At 41.8% G+C, this 17282-nt stretch overlaps 1 protein-coding gene and 1 long non-coding RNA gene across 5 annotated transcripts in view; one reads left to right on the top strand and one right to left on the bottom strand.

Moving 5' to 3' along the window:
- Positions 1-8210: 8210 nt before the first annotated feature.
- LOC103161562 lies at positions 8211-8904 on the bottom strand. Its single transcript, XR_003485945.2, has 2 exons — positions 8626-8904; positions 8211-8427 (listed from the first exon to the last, which is right to left on the bottom strand). It is a non-coding gene; the product is annotated as an uncharacterized LOC103161562 (long non-coding RNA).
- Exd2 (exonuclease 3'-5' domain containing 2) overlaps positions 8874-17282 on the top strand; it is a 37397-nt gene continuing 28988 nt past the window's right edge. The window contains exons 1-2 of one of the 4 annotated variants that reach the window (XM_027418402.2): positions 8890-8990; positions 10008-10235. The gene's annotated coding sequence lies outside the window, so the exon portion shown is untranslated. Of the gene's footprint in view, positions 8991-10007; positions 10236-13218; positions 13276-13302; positions 13335-17282 lie in introns of those variants that run through there. The other 3 variants (XM_027418403.2, XM_027418401.2, XM_027418404.2) reach the window with 3 other exon arrangements.

Here is a 17282-nt window from a genome sequence, read left to right as displayed (position 1 = left end):
AGCTTTCTTTCTTTCTTTCTTTCTTTCTTTCTTTCTTTCTTTCTTTCTTTCTTTCTTTCTTTTTTCTTTCTTTCTTCCTTCTTTCCTCTCTCTCTCTCTCTCTCTCTCTCTCTCTCTCTCTCTCTCTCTTTCTTTTGTTTTCAAGAGAGGGTTTCTCTGTGAAACAGTCCTGGCTGTCCTGGAACTCACTCTATAGACCAGGCTGGACTTGAACTCACAGAGATCTCCTTGCATCTGCCTCCTGAATGCTGGGATTAGAGGTGTATACCTACTTAATTAGCACATTTGATTTAATTTCTACAGTTCCTTATAAATTCTTGATTTTTAGCTCCTTGTCTACAGTACAGCTGATAAAGAGTTTCTCCCATCCTGTGGGCTGTCTGTTTGCTTTGATAATTGTTTCCTTTGCTGTAAGAAACTTTCCTTTCTTTTTTTTCTTTTTTTTTCTTTTTTTTTCCTCGAGACAGGGTTTCTCTGTGTAGCTTAGGAGCCTATCCTGGCACTTGCTCTGGAGACCAGGCTGGCCTGGAATTCACAGCGATCACCTACCTCTGCCTCCCGAGTGCTGGGATTAAGGTGTGCACCACCAACGCCGGGTTTCATAAGAAACTTTATTTTCATGTAGTCCCACCTGTTAATGCTTGAGGATAATTCCTGTGCTGTTGGAGGTCTGTTTAGAAAGTCCTTGCCTGTCTCCATCTCTTGAAGAGTGTTCCCTGTGCTTTCATCTAGTAGCTCAACATTTCAGGTTGTTAATTAAGGTCTTTGATCCATTTCAAGTTGATTTTTATACAAGGTAAGAGATATTAATATAATCTCATTTTTTTCAGGTGGAGATCCAGTTTTGCCAGCACTGTTTGTTTGAATAGGCTACTTTTTTTCCAAGTGTATGTTTTTGCCTCCTTTGTTAAAAATTAGGTAATTGGAACTTTGCCAGTTTATTTCTGAGTTCTCTATTGTGTTACATTGGTCTACTTGTTTTTATATCAATAACAGGCTTACTTTTATTTATTATTGTATACTTTTTTATTATTGTATACTTTTAAGTGAAGTCACCTGATCCCAGAAAGAAGAACAAGCACATGCTAATGTGGGAAATTACCAATATGGAGCCAGGTAAAAATACAAGGGAATTTAATAGGGAAAAGCCTTACTTACAGAGCGACCTAGCCAGCCGGCAGGGCAGCAGTAGGTACAGCAAGCAGAAGATGAAATGGAAGAAGGGCCTCCAAGTGAATGCCCCTCACTCTTGAATCTTCCCTGACCACGCCCTCGCAGGTATGGCTACAGTTTCCCCTACAACATGCTCTCTTTCATAAGTGGATCTTAGCCTGTAATGTACACATATATATATGTAAAGAAACAAAACTCCATTTGGAGTTTCTTCAATCCTCATCATCCTCTTTTGAAGCAAATTGGTGCTGGCAGGAGCATACATATTTTACTGTCTTGAAAAGCCTTCTGTTTATTAAATATGTTAAATGCCATAGTCTGTAGGCATTGAAGTGTTTGAAGACCATTTATCTATTTAAATATATCTGTGTAGGACCTTAAGACATACCTAACATGATTATAAGTTTGATTATTATAAAGTTTGGTATTATAGATGACTATTAATCTGTATTTCTTAATTGTATATGAGCTGCATAAACACAATACCCCAAACAAGTGTAAAAACAGACATATAGCAAAAACAACTTTAAATTTGTATCAATAAACCAAAATCCATACCAATGTAAAATATTTTGACATTAATAGTTGCTTTTTTAATTGAAGTAGATTCAGTAATCAACCCTCTTCCCCATCATTCCTGTATCATATCCCCTGTTTTTTCTTTAGAAAGAGGTCTTTGAATTTAACCCTTTTGTTTAGTTTTTCTTCTGACTATGACTAATACCAACCTGTAGCTAACCCCCCTAAACAATGGCAAACATCCATAATCCATTGAATAACCAAAACCCACCCATCCCCCATCTTTTGGGAATTTAGGTTTTGTTCTCTAGACTACTTCCTGTTATTTGTGGAGTGACCTGGAGAAAAATCAGGATAATTGTTAAATCTTGACTGGAGTATTTTGTGAGGTTGGACGATCTCAGCCAGAAGCTTTGAAGCTGTTTTGGATGCAGAACTATGCTGCATTTTGAGAGGCTGGATCACCTGGGTCATCCATTTTCACTGGTGTGTGGTCCCCTTGTTCTGAAAATGTTTAAAGGTAACATACATATCTGTATATACAAATAGATTGTATTGTATACAAGTTGGTCAAAGATGATTTTTTATGTTTGAACAGGTATATATATTACATATTTTGTAGTTTTTCTAGGTTTATTTCTTTATGTCTGTAGTCAGTATTTTCAGTTTGATATGATCAAACCTTATCCATATTAACCTGGAATGAATCCATAGCCTCTCATTTCCTGTGGAAATAAAAACATAACCTCTTCCCCAAAGTAACATCTTTTGATTCCCATCTTGAAGTGAAGACATTTTAAAAATATATAGGTTGGTTTAATCCAGCAGTTTTCATAATCCAATGTGTCTTAGCAGCTCTTGTTCCTTCATTAACAATCAGAAAATCTAAAGACAACACAATAACACATAGAATCCAGACACTGTATATTTCCCATCTTTACATGGCTTATTATATTTTTTATTCTTTATTCCTTTTTAAAGGGATTTACTTCTTTATTATTATTATTAAAAAATTTATTATGTATACAACATTCTGCTTCCATGTATATCTGCACACCAGAAGAGGGCACCAGATCTCATAAGGGATGGTATGAGCCACCATGTGGTTGCTGGGAATTGAACTCAGGACCTCTGGAAGAGCAGTTGGTGCTCTTAACCTCTGAGCCATCTCTCTAGCCCTACTTTATTATTTTTAACTATGTTTAAATCTATGATTATAGATATCTTTCTCTTTTCTATCCCAAGTCTGTGTATATTTTTAAACACACTATAGCTGTAAGACCCCCGGAAGCTCAGGCCTCCAGGATCTCAGCCCAGGACCGCGGTCACCCCAATCACCAGGCAGATTCGAAAGCTTGATGCAAACAGCATGAGGCTTTATTATAGTTGTTTAACGAGCTAACCCCATGTTAGCTCTTTCATCCACCCACCATGGTGGATGGCTAGGAAAGACAGCTCGAAGCAGCTGCATAGAGATCTTATAGGGCAGCGTAAGGGGAGTGTCTAGGGGTACACACAGGCTCAGGATTGGTGTGGCTCCAGGCATGGAGGGTTTGCCCCGTGTTGATTGGTCAACTGGTTGTTATGGCCCATAGGCCCTCCCAGGGTGGTTGCTATGCTCTTCACGTCATTGCTATGTGCTTGTCAGTAAAGCACGCCCAGAGCTGTAAAGCATAGCACCACCAGCTAACTTCTGATTGGTTCCTTGCCACCAGGCAGGCATCTAACCTCTAGTGACCAAGGCAAAGTCATGGCAAGCACGTGTTCAGCTGTTATGGCTGCCAAAAAGGGGCAGGCATCTGACCTTAGTGACCAAGACAAGGTCAGGCAAGTGCATGTTTGGCTGTTATGGCTGCCGAAATGGGGAGCTGGTCCCTTCATAACCTGTTTAGAGATTTTTGTGAGTTTTCTTTTCCCAATCTGGTTATGTCTTTACTGAGCATCTATATTGTTTTCTGATTGCATTAAATGAATCTTAAATTGCTAACGTCAGCCACAGGCACTGCTCAGCTTAATGAATGGTGCTAGTGCGCTGGTTCCATCCTGCAGGCAGCTGCTCCTGGGAGATGCTTGTCTGTGCTGTGGCCAGCCTGAGAGAGACGAGACTAGGAAGCCACATTTGGCTGTTTTTGTGTGTTTAGAACCTATTTAATGCTTTCTCAGGTCTTATGTGGATGTAGGTGCTAAACATTTGGTTGCAATTCAATGATCAGAAAATAGCCCATAATTGAATCTCATGTGTGTTAGACCCCCGGAAAACTCAGGCCTCTGGGGTCCCAGCCCAGGACTGAGGTCACCCCAATCACCAGGCAGATTCGAAAACTTAATGCAAACTGCATGAGGTTTTATTGTTGTTTAACGAGCTAACCCCATGTTAGCTTGGGTCTTTCACCCACCATGGCGGATGGCTAGCAAAGACAGCTCGAAGTGGCTGCAGAGAGATCTTGTAGGGCAGCGTAAGGGGAGTGTCTAGGGGTACACACAGGCTCAGGATTGGTATGCCTCCAGGCTTGGAGGGCTTGCCCTATGTTGATTGGCCAACTGGCTGTTATGGCTCATAGGCCCTCCCAGGGTGGTTGCTATGTTCTGCATGTCATTGCTGTGTACTTGTCCGTAAAATACACCCAGAGCCGTAAAGCGTAGCACCACCAGCTAACTTCTGATTGGTTCCTTGCCACAAGGCAGGCATCTGACCTCTTAGTGACCAAGGCAAGGTCATGGCGAGCACGTGTTACTGTCATGGCTGCCAAAAGGGGCAGCTGGTTCCTTCAATGTGGGTGTCAAGGCAATTGATTTGTTTTTTTACTTCATCTGTTCTGTGCTGGTTTTACTAAAAACAAACAAATAAACAACACCATATACTGGAGACCCCCAGCAACATCAGGCCTTATGGAAATCATAAGCCAGGAGGTACAAATGACTTCAAAGAAGTAGCTGGTAAACTGGCTACTGACAAGCACTGGGGAAGATAGAAGAGCTTCGCTAGATGTGTCCTCCTCACTATAAAAGTGAGTGCTGAGCCAGGCGTTGGTGGCGAACGCTTTTAATCCCAGCACTTGGGAGGTAGAGGCAGGCAAATCTCTGAGTTCAAGGCCGGCCTGGTCTACAGATCGAGTTCCAGGAAAGCTAAAGAGAAAAATCGAGTGCTTGTTATGTCCAGGTTTGAATGGAGAAAACTCCTGGCAGTTTTGGAAAAGTTGCTGGTGATGAGAGATAGGTTCTAAAGCTTTGGGTATTTTCAAGGTTTTTTGTTTTTGTTTTTGTTTCCCCCTGTAGAGCTTTGGAACCTGTCCTGGAACTAGAGCTTGTAGTCAGGCTGGTCTCGAACTCACAGAGATCCACCTGCCTCTGCCTCTCAAGTGATGAGATTAAAGGCATGTGCCACCACCACAACTGGGCAGGGTTTATTTATTTTTATCTTAACAGGTGTTTGAGTGTTCTGTCTGCATATTATATGCATGCAGTACCAGCAGGGGTCAGAAGAGGGCGTTGGAATTACAGAAGCCGTCCTCAGAGAGGCAGTGTGGGTCCTGGACAGTGAATCTGGACCATCTGCAAAACAGCCAGTGCTCTTAACCACTGAGTTATCTCTTCAGTCCCAGGTGCTGACATTAAGTGAGCTGTAACACGAGTCCAAGAATCTGCTTAAAATTCAGATTTTGATATTATTTTTAAAGGTTTATTTTTAAATTGTGTGTGTATGTAAACATGAGTGTGGGTGCCGGAGGAGCAACCACTGAGTCATCTCTCCAGGCCTAAAATTCACATTTTTATGGTGATAAATAAAAAGTCCTATTTGTGGGGAAAAAAAAATCTACCCAAAGTGAATATTTAAATTGTACTTATTAAAGGGAAAAGAAATTTTAAATGGTAAAATCAGGACTCTTGTGTAGACATGAAATGAACATGGCTCAAAGAATCACTAATGAATGATTTCAAAGGAATGTCCAAAGGCCAGACAAATATATGAACTATTCAGCAATGCTGGAATCAATTTCCCTCTTTGTCTTCCCTTTTCCTTCCCTTCCCCCCTAACTCGCCCCCCCCCCTTCCCTTTGGCAACATGGGGATTGAATCTAAGGCTTCATTTAAGGGACGCTAGTGTTCTACCGATCAGTTACTGCCCCAGAAAGGAAATCAATTTTCTTTGTTGATACAAAATTGGCCTTTTGCACAGTGAGGAGAGGGGAGCTATCCAAAACTTACCAAATGGGATTTATTTGAATGTCTGATAATAACTATTTGTACTTATACCAGTGTTCTAAGAATCCATAAGTCTCCAGAATTTTTCAACAGCTCAAAGAAAAGTATAGGTCCCATAAAACCTGATAAATGGGAGGGAAGAGGAGTTACTTTCAAGTAATCTTTTGGCTGCCTCTTCCCCTTAACAATGACCCCTGGGTGAGGGAGTGGAGAGGTGCCTTGGTCCTGCCTCAATTAGATAATGGGACAGATGACTTCCTATAGGAGGCCTTACCCTCTCCTTGGAGCAGATGGAAGGAGGGGGGGGTGGAGAGAGTGGGAGGAAAGGAGGGAGGGGGAACTGGGATTGGAATATAAAAAGTAAATTAAAAAACAAAACAAAACAACAATGACCCCTGGGCTGAAGAGGCAGCTCACTGGATTAAGAATACTTGCTGTGAAAACATGACAACTTGAATTCAAATCCACAGCATTGATCTAAATTGGGTATGGTTTTGCCTGTAACTCCAACACTGTGGGAGGTTGAGACAAGAAAATCACTGGGGTGGAGCTTGCTGGCCAGAAAAGGGTGTTAGGATTAGAATTTCATATGTTTATGAGCTGCCATGTGGGTGCTAAAAATTGAACCAGGATCCTCTGCAAGAGCAACAAATGCTCATAACCACTGAGTCTCTCTCCAGTCCCCTACCTTGAAGTTTTATGTGTTTAATGCACTGTGGGGCATAGTTGGGATAGGGTCTTGTTTATGTAGCCCTGGCTGGTCTGGAACTTGACATATAAATCAGAGTAGCCTTGAATTTATAGTGAAACTCCTGTTCAGCCTCCCCAATGCTGGAATTATAGATATGTATCACCATACTTGTTCTTTAAGGATTAACAATTGTTTCAGACAGAAATGGAGCTGTATGTGGTCCCCTCCATACCTCCCTCCTTCCCCTCCTTTCCTCTTCTTCCTCCCCACCCGCTGTGTTTTAGACAGGGACTCTTTCATGCAGCTGAGGATGGTCTTCCTGCTTCCACCTCCCAAGAGGTTTTTTTGTTTGTTTGTTTTTTTTTGTTTTTTTGTTTGTTTGTTTGTTTTTTCCAAGACAGTGTTTCTCTGTGTAGCCTTGGCTGTCTGGAACTAGGTCTGCAGACCAAGCTGTCCTTGAACTCATAGAGATTTGCCAGCCTCTGCCTCCTAAGTGCTGGCAATAAAGGTGTGTATCACCACTGCCCAGCTTCCTAAGAGCTTTTATTACAGGCAGGTAACCTGTAACCTGCCACCCAGCTTGTGGTGGTGTTTCTTCTGTGGCCTACATGTCATCTGTCCACTATTCACCCTCTAGCTCCTGCAGATCCAGAAATGGCCTTGTGTTGTTTTCTTGCAAAACTGGATTCAGAATTCTGTATCTATTTAAACTCCTCCAAAGAATCCACTAGGACAAAAGCAGTACAAAATAACAGATACTCCGCTGAACTTTGTCTCTGGCAGACCAAACACCTTAAAGTTTCCTTTTTCCCCTAATATCTCTCTTCTACTGATAGTCTCCTCCCAAGAAGTTTGAACCCTTGCTTATTCTTCTCCGAGTCTGTCTTCCTTCCTTCCTTTCTTCCTTCCCTCCCTCCCTCCCTTTCTTTTTTAAACAAATTCTCTCTCTAATGTAGGTCAAGCTGGTCTTAAACTTACTACTAGTATGGCTCATGGCCTTGAACTTTACCTTATATAGAGGCCTAAATTTTCTTGTCTCCTTATTCACACAACTTTAGTTTAATCCCACAGTGACTCCCTCAAGAACGAAAAGGAACGTTGAATCAACCCATGATGGTTCAGTGGTTTGTGCCTTTGTGTGGTGGGTGAGAGTATCACCATCAGTCTAAGAGGAATTCGTGAAGGTCTAAGATTCTTACAGTCATTTTTTCCAAAGTTCTCCATCTTCAAAAGAAGAAATCCTTTCTCACTTCTAACATTTTGGGTATGCTTACATATTGGTGTGTTCGTGTATGTGTGTTTCTAATTAGCTCCTAAGCTTCTGTAGTATACAGAAAACATTATGAAAGTTTATACAAACAACTCTTCTTGCTCCTCCTTCTTGAGATAGAATCTCATATAACCCATGTTGGCCTTAAATTCATCACTGTAGCTTGAGGCTCATCCCCACCACTGCATAAACAGGGTATACGGTAGCACATGCCTGCCTGTAATCCTAGCACTTGGTACTTGGGAGCTGGAGGATCAAGAATTGATGGTTACATATTGAGAATCGGAGGCCAGATTGTGGTGCACAGACCCCGTCCCCCAACAAACAAAATAAAACAAACAGAAAAAAAAGTCATCAATCCTAAATGAATGGTTTCATATACAGACAATATTGTGGTTATTATAAAAGAGGATATAAGGGACCAGAGAAATGGCTTAGCAGTTAAGAGTACTGGCTGCTCTTCCAGATAACCCAGGTTGGATTACCAGCCCCCATACAGTAGCTCACAACCTTCTATAATTCCAGTTGCAGGAGATGGATCCAACGCTCTCTTCTGGCCTTTTCAAGCATGCTTGAAGGCATACATGGCGGCAAAACATTTTTGAAAAGAGAGAGAAGAGATGGTATAAATTAATGGTCATAAGACAATATACAAATCTAATGAAGAGCACAACCTTTAAACAGTTTTCTTTCCCGCCGGAATATAAGAAAATTAATGTGGTAGAGAAACGCTACCCAGGGTAAAAGAGAAAAAAATTACACGTCTTACAGTGCATTTGTGAACGTTCAGTAGGCTTCTTCCTTCAAAACCAAAAGACAAAAGCGCCATCTCAGGAAGCATCACTTTTCCGAAGACGTTAAGTCTTTACAATTTTAAATTTTAGCCCATCCTTTAACAGAGAAGCTGCCGAGGTAACAGCCGCCCTAGAGGCTTCCGTACAACATGGCGCGGCCCATAGGCACACGCCATGGTGTGTGTGTGTTGGGGGGGGGGTGTTACATCCTTCTGTCCGGCCACTGGGCGGAAGTAGCTACGGCATTTATGCATCCGGGTGGGTGCGGCCAGCCGCCGCGGGGGTTCCAGGCTGTCAGCGTGGGGTGCCGCAGGTGTGCGGGCGAGGCTGGAGGCCGCAGGTAAGTGAAACTCGGCTTGGCTAAGTCTTCTCTGGGATTGTGGGCCGGGCAGAGGGCTTCCAGGGTGGCTCGAGAGGCTCGTGATGCTGGAGGGTACCGCTTGGCGCGTGGGCGACTGTTGGGCTCCAGCGGTCCCCGGGCGGCGTTGGTCCTGCCCCTCTCCCCGCCCTGAGGCGCGGCCTCCTGGTCCCTCACTCGGTGTAGGCGGTTGAACCCTCAGGTTCGGGGAGGACTCACCCCGCCATTGGTCCCCAAGCCTTCCCGGGCCGCCCCTTTCTATTCGCCCGTCTTCTCGTCAGGAGCATCCACCAACCCTTCGAGGCTTCCTGAGTCAGTCAGTTAAAAAGCAGCCCCCACCCGCCGTTCCTCCCGGCTTAGGGGGACCCGCTCCACGCGGGTACCTGCAGGCGCACACCGCTGCCGGGCCATTTGCTGGGAGCCACCGGCGGGGCAGCTCAGACTAGAACTTTAAGCCGATTTAGTCAAAATTGACATCTGTTCATTAAAATTCAGACCACCCGAGCTTTTTTTTTTATATAAACTTTTGATATATGATTGGACGCAAATTCCCTTATTTATATAACCCCTCCTTCGAAACACAAAACTGTTTTGTTTTTATTAATTTGGAGGTGGGTGGGCAGAGTTTCACTTTGTAAGACTGGAATTCGTATCTGTTTGCCTCTGTCTTCCGAGAGCTGGGATTAAAAGCTTGTGCCACCACACCCATCAAGATTTATTTTTGTTGATGTGCATGTTTGTGTATCTGCGTGAGTGTATGCTGCCAAAAAGTGTTGATCTTCTGGAGACGAAGTTTCAGATGGTTTGAACTGCCTGATGGGAGTGTTAGGAGCCAAATTTGGGCCCTCTGGAAAAGCAGCTAGTGCTATTTGTCCGTCTGAAAATAAATGTTTGTCTTACATAATATATCTTGATTACTCTCTCAACCCCCTTCCCAATTCCCCTCCACCTTTCTTCCCATCCCGATCCACTCCCTTTCTGTCGATCATTGGAAAACAGACTTCTGAGGGATAATAATAAAATTAATAAGATAAAACAAGCCATCAAATCGAAGTTATACAAGAAAAATGGAAGGAAAGGAGACCAAGGGAAGACACAAGAGTCAGTGATCTACTTGTTTGCACACTCAGGAATCTCATAAAAACACTAAACTGGAAGCCAAAATATACATATGCAGAGGACCTGGTGCAGACCCCTGCAGACCCTGTGCATGCTGCCTCAGTCTCTGTGAGTTCATATGAGCTTTGGTCATGTTGATTTAGAGAACCTGTTTTCTTGGTGTCCTCCATCCACTCTGGCTCTTATACTCTTTCTGCCTCCTCCTCTTGGGGGGTTCCCTGAACCCTGTGGGGAGGGATTTGATGGAGATAACCATTTAGAGCTGACTGTTTCCAGGTCTCTCATTCTCTAAATAATGTCTGGCTGTGGGTCTCTGTATGTACTCCCATCAGCTGCAGAAGAAAGCTTCTCTGATGATGGCTGAGCAAGACACTGATCTGTAAGTATAGCAGAATGTCATTGGGGTAATTTTATTGCTACTTTAAAAAGAAAAAAAAGGAACAGTAGTATTTGGTTTTATTCAGGTCCTTGGGCTATCTAGTCTCTGGCTCTTGGTTACTCCAAGCAATATTAGGTATGGGTTCCATTTCATGGAGTGGGCCTTAAGCTTTGTGCCACTATCTTAGGGTTTTTTGTTTTGTTTTGTTTTGTTTTGTTTTGCTGTGAAGAGACGTCATGACCATGGCAACTCTTATAAAGAAAACATCTATTTAGGTGGTTTCCAGGTCAGAGGTTCAGTCCATCATCATGGTGGGGAGCATGGGAGCATGTGGGTAGACATGGTGCTGTCTACATCTTAATATGCAGGCCACAGGAAGTTGACTATGACACTCTTTGATATCCTAAGCATAGGAAATGTCATAGCCCACCCCCACAGTGACACATTCTCCAACAAAGCCATACCCCTTAATAGGGCCGCTCTCTTTGAGCCTTGGTGGGGTCAGTTACATTCAGACTACCACAGCCATCATTGCACTAGCATATCTTATAGGCAGAACACCATTGTAGATGAAGGGATTTGTGGCGGGCTTGTTTACATTTCTCTTTTGGTAGCATGCAGAGTACTTTCCTTTATCAAAGACACTAGGACATAGGGGTGAAGGCTCTGTGTAGGCACCAGCTTGTCTTCTTCGTGTTCAATGAGTTGTGTAGATGTTGTCTTCAGCAATGAGGCTTTGCTGTCAGTTTGTGAAGAGCAAGCTATAGTCTTGCCAACAACCTCAGATGTTTGAGGGTTCCCATGGAATCCCTTTGGCCAACAACTCAATTAGATGTATCCCAATTCTAGTACTGGAAGCTTCATTTGGTGATGAGATATCCAGTTGGGACTCTGTCTCCCCCATTATTTGGCCATTTCATCTAGATTGCCTTCATATATTTATATATTTTATGAAGCTTCAACTGTATTAGGTTTTCATACTACCCTTCAAATGGCCCTTAATTTTAGCTGTCTTTCCCCATATTCTCTTATCATTTGGTCTTCTTGTTCCAGCCCTCATCCCTGTCCATTTATTAACTATTCTATTTCCTTCTCCTAATGAGATCTGTCAGTCCTCTCTAGTCCCTTACTTTATGCCTAATCTTAATAGTTCTATGGATTGTAGCTTGGTAATTATTGACTTTACAGCTAATATTCACATATAAGTGGATATATACATATGCAGCAGTAAGTGCTAACTGATGAACTCTCCATTTCAAGCATTTATTAATTATACACCATGGATTTTATTACATTTTCATACATGTATAGTACATATTTATGTGTATTACAACGATAGAAGAGAAGATAGCAACTGAAAGGCTTTGATAATTATGTAAACTAGAAAGTGTGGTAGAAAAAAACTTTAATATAGAAATTATTAAAAAGTAATTAAATTTGGTCAAGTTGAGTTTGTTTTCAAAACACACTTTTATTTCCAGTTCATACACATGTAAAATATTTAAACAAAACATTCTCTTTGAATACTTTCCCCCCATGTGTATCTTTATTCTTTAATGGGGGTTAACTGAAGTGGTGCTGTCATTGTCACTTAATGAGTAGGTGTCAGGGATTGTGGTGCTCAACATTTTGCAGTGCCCAGGATAGCCTCTCCCAGCACAGTTACACCGTGTGTGTGTGTGTGTGTGTGTGTGTGTGTGTGTGTGTGTGTGTGTGTGTGTGTGTGTGTGTGGTGCTGAACATTTTGCAGTGCCCAGAATAGCCTCCCCCAGCACAATTCTTCCAGCCCTAAATGTCAGTTTTGCTAAAGATGAAACACACTGTATACTCTTAAGACAGAGCAAGATTTTTTCCTATAATGTATTTTAAAGGATTTTTAACCTTAAATTGTTTTTATTGACACTTTGAATACATTTGTATAATGAATTTTAGTAATTTTATCCCCATTCCCATCCTCATCCTTTGAATGCAACGGTTATGATGTGTTGAGAAGACATCTTTTCCATTTTTAAAAATGTGTATCCTTCATTGTGTATCCCAGGTGAGCCTTGAACTCTCAATTCTCCTACCTCAGCCTCTCATATGCCAAAACATCATGTCCAATTCTAAAATTTTTTTAGATGTTTTTGGTTTTTTTTTAAACATTTTCTCTAGAATTAGTATGTGTTACTGATTTTCAAACAGTGTTTATTTGGTCTATTTTTGAGATGCTAATCTGAAACTCTATTTTTATCATTTATTGATTTCTTAAAGACACACACAATCTGTTTCTGGACTCTCTTATTCTCTGGCTTATTTCTGTTTGCTGGACCAATACTACAACATCTATGTCAAACTTGATACTAATGTTTTTGCTATCTGGTAAAACAAATACCCTCTATGATTATATCATTGGAAGGCCTACTTACCATCTCACATATTCTATTTTTTAGTATTTGTTTGTATGTAGTGTTTGTGTGTGTGTGTGCCCTGGAGTTGGGGTTAAAAGAGGCTATAAGCTGCCTAACGGTCCTGAGGGCCAAACTCTGGTCCTCTGGAAGACCAGGAAGCACTGTTACTACTGAGTACTGAGTCAACTCACCTCTCCATCCCCACGTCCTTATTTTATAGGTGTTTTGGACTAGTTTTGGTTTCTGTTGCAGACTTAATTTTAGAACCAATTTGTCAAAATAGCATTTTAATTAATTAACTTATTTATTTATTTATTTTCAGGCCGGGTTTCTCTTGTGTAGCAGTCCTGGCTGCCCTGGAACTCACTTTGTAGACCAGGTTGGTCTTGAACTGACAGAGATTCACCTACCTCTGTCTCTCAGGTGCTGGGATTAAAGGTGTGCACTGCTACCACCTAGCCAAACTAGTATTTTAATGACTTTATTTTGGTGTAGTTCATACATCATACAATTTGTCACTTATTGTATACAAGTCAATGATTTTTAGTATTATTCACAGACTTATGCCATTCTCACAGTTTAGTTTTAGAGTACTTTTATTACCTCCTCATAAAACCCGAATCTATTAGAAGTCATCCTGCATTCCCAAGTTCCTAATGCCCCATTCCTAGGCCACTACTCATCTCTCTGTCTTGTCTTTTGTGACTAGTTTCTTTTATTTAACATAATGTTTTCAATATCTGTGCCTACTATAGCATATACCAGGACTTTGTTGCTGAGTAAAAGGCCATTCTATGGCATATTTGTTTCTTTAAAAAAAAAACTTTTAATTGCTCGTGTGTGTGTGTGTGTGTGTGTGTGTGTGTGTGTGTGTGTGTGTGTGTGTGTGTGTGTGTGTGTGTGTGTGTGTTTTGCATGCACATGCTGCAAATTCCAGAAGAGGGTATACCCTGGAGTTGTATTTACAGGCAGTTGTAAACCATCTGATATGGATGCTGGAAATCAAACTTGGGTCATCTAAAAGAGCAACAAGTACACTCAATTATTGAACATCTCTCCGTCCCTAAAGACTGCAGTGACAAAACACCTCAAATTGGCTGACTTAAAATAATGGAAATTGATTCTACAGTTCAGAAGACTTGAGTGCTGGGGTCCGGCCTGTATCAGTCCCACACTACAGAGGCCATCTATTCTGGACTGATGTCTTTGGGGCTGCGATCAGAACCAGCCTAACAGCACCTTGTCTGACCCAGAGTGGGGGAATATGGATCAGGAAAGTCCTAGCTACCTAGCAGTTAAGGACAAGACAGAGACATCTTGTCATTTCGGAAGGGCTCTCAGTCCATACTGGAGATGATGGTTTGTTCAAGCATCCTCTTAAATAGCTTTCCAAAAGTGAGGGTACTGGTAGAAGACATCTATTATCATGTATAGAGCTGATATCAAATATTTCCTTTAATCCTCAAGACAGTCCCAGAACTCACATACACAAGCCCCCAGACCTTCCGTAATGGCACATCTCACTAGTCCCTCACTAGTCCCCGGGCACATCCCACCAGCCCTCATGATGGGTGAGGGTCCACCTAGGGGCCTAGGTCTATTGTTACACAAACTAGAAGCCATTCTCCACTTTGGCCAGGCCATCCATAGGTAACCAGGGAGGTAACCAGCCAACATCTAAAAGACAATGGGAGATTTGAGGTTCTGGAATGGAGCTGAGGCCTGTATCTGAAATATATTCAATATTTGTGCCCTTACACTTGAGGTCTGTAATTAAGGATTAAGGTGTATGGAGGAATATACTGTGTCCTTAGTGGGGAGTTGGGGATGGGAGGCTCCTTCCTTGCCTTTTAGCTTCTAGTAATAAAGATCCTTGGCTTTCTTTGGTTTGCATGACTTTAGTGTCCACCTCCATCTTCTCCTGGCTTCTTTGCTATGTGTCTGTCACATTTAGGTCTCCCTTTGTCTTTTTTTTTTCTTCTAAGGAATCAGTCACACTAGATTAAGGCCCACTCTACATCAGTATAACCTCATTTATTTTTTTCTCTCTCTCTTTTTTTTTTTTTTTTTTTTTTGAGATAGGGTTTCTCTAGCTTTGGCCATCCTGGAACTCAACTCTGTAGACCAGCTAGCCTTGAACTCACAGATATCTGTCTGCCTCTGTATCCCAGGTGCTGGGATTAAAGGTGTGTACCACCACCTCCCTGTAACTTCAACTTGATATGGAAGTCCCTATTTCCTATAAGGGCACAGTCACAGGTTCTGAGGGTAGAACTTCAACATAGCTGTTTAGAAGACACAGCTCAACTCATAACCTGTAGCTAAGCTGTTTTACGTGTCTTATCAGTTAATAGCTTTTGGGTTACTTCCAATTTGGGGCTGTTACTGATAGTGCTGCTCTGCGCTTTGTGTGGATGTTTTCATTTCCCTTCTGTGTGGTTGTAATGGAACTGTGAGGCCTGTGGTGTCTTTATGCCTAACTGTTGAGGACCTGCCAGGCTGTTTTCCAAAGCAGCTGTACCATTTGGTATTCCCACTGACAGTGCATGAGAGTTTCTCATCTCCCCACAACATTGCCAGTTCTTATTGTCTGCCTTTTTGAGAGCCAGGGTAGTGGTGTTGAAGCATTGTGTCATTGTGGTTTTGGTTTGCATTTTTCCTGATCACTAATGATGTTGAGGAGCTTTTCATGTGCTATCTGGCCATTGTTCAATTGTCTTTCAGATCTCATCATAGTCTTAGTCAATGTTTTTTAATTTGTCTTTTTATTATTGAGTTGTAAGAGTTTATATTCTAAACATATGCCCGGAACAGATAGTGGCTTGCAAATATTTTTTCCAGTTCTTCAGGGTCTGTTTGGGATGTCTTAGTAGCTAATTTATTTCCAAAAACAGGTTTCTTTTTTTTTGGGGGGGGTGTTAAATTTTTTTTAACGATTTATTTATTTATTATGTACACAGTGTTCTGTCTGCATGTATGCCTGCAGGCCAGAAGAGGGCACCAGATTTCATTACAGATGGTTGTGAGCCACCATGTGGTTGCTGGGAATTGAACTAAGGACCTTTGGAAGAGCAGGCAGTGCTCTTAACCACTGAGACATCTCTCCAGCCACAAAAACAGGTTCTAAAAAATTAGATTTGCATTGAATTAATGTTTTATTTTGAGTATTTCTAGAAAACAGTTACTGTAGTTTTGCTGTGGCCTCTCCCAAAGGTTCATGTAGTAAAGGAGTGGGCCCCAGTGTGGCACCATTGGGAGGTGGTGTGACCTATGGAAGATGGGGTCTTGTGGGATTCTTTAGGTCATTTGGGATATGGGAAGATAATCTGGGGGACCCCAGCTCCTTTACCAACCCTTTGTTTGTTTGTTTGTTTATTTACTTGATGAGACAGGATCTGTCTCCATAGACAAGGCTGGTCTAGAATTCGTAGGTAACTCAGGCTAGCTTCAAACTTGCTGCCCTGTCTCAGTCTTAATATTTCTGGGATAACAGGTATGTGCTGTCTTGCACTACTGCTATGAACTCTTTTTACTGTTGTGTTGATTCTAGGCACTGGTTTTCCCCAGAAGCTCTACATGTTTTCTGTGTTAGAAGCACATGGACTCTGAATATCACTTCCATGGTAACTCTGCCTTACCAGAGTTCCCCAATTCTGAATCAGTCCTAATTTAGATCCTTGGCTCTGGATTTTCCTTTTAGTGAGAATGATATAAATTGGGACCTGCATCTGTTTTAAGTGCAGACTTGAGTATCTGTCCTTTCCTTAGGGATTTTTAATAATCTCAGCCTGGCATGGACCAGTGTGTGAACACTTTTAGGTCAAGGGCACCCCTCCTCAGGTTCCACTGTGTCCATGGCCTGTAGCTTAGACTTCCCTTCCCTGGTAAGTGAGGCAGCCTGCTTTTGGACCCGCTATGAGTTCTGGTCACTGATTGAATGTGACTCCCTTTCTGGTAGGTTCTGCATGTTTCTGATACCTGGTGATCCCTCCCCACTTTCTGTCTAACTGTGAATTAAATTTTCTTAAATGTTTTACAGTGCTGGCACCACTATTGAGTACTCAATTGAAAATTTTTGTTTTTTATTGCTTTTTCCTACCAGTAGTGGTGATTGAACCTAGGGCCTTGCAGATTTGAGACAAGTGTTATACTGGTGATCTGTAGCTCAGCCCTTTTTGTATTTTTAATGTTTATTTGTTAGCTTGCTTTTTTAATAAAAAAATTTAGATTTTTGTATGTGTATGTATTGCCTGCATGTATGTAGTTACATGCATTAAGCCTTCATGAGGGTGCTGAGAATTGAATCCTGGCTCTCTTGTAAGATAACCAGAAAAGCTTTTTTGAAAATAAAAAAAATGGTCGAGCAGAATAGGTGAGCTTCAAAGA

The sequence above is a fragment of the Cricetulus griseus genome, chromosome 5 (genome assembly GCF_003668045.3).
Source record: "Cricetulus griseus strain 17A/GY chromosome 5, alternate assembly CriGri-PICRH-1.0, whole genome shotgun sequence".
Lineage (NCBI taxonomy): Eukaryota > Metazoa > Chordata > Mammalia > Rodentia > Cricetidae > Cricetulus > Cricetulus griseus.
This window is presented reverse-complemented; position numbering and strand designations above follow the sequence as displayed.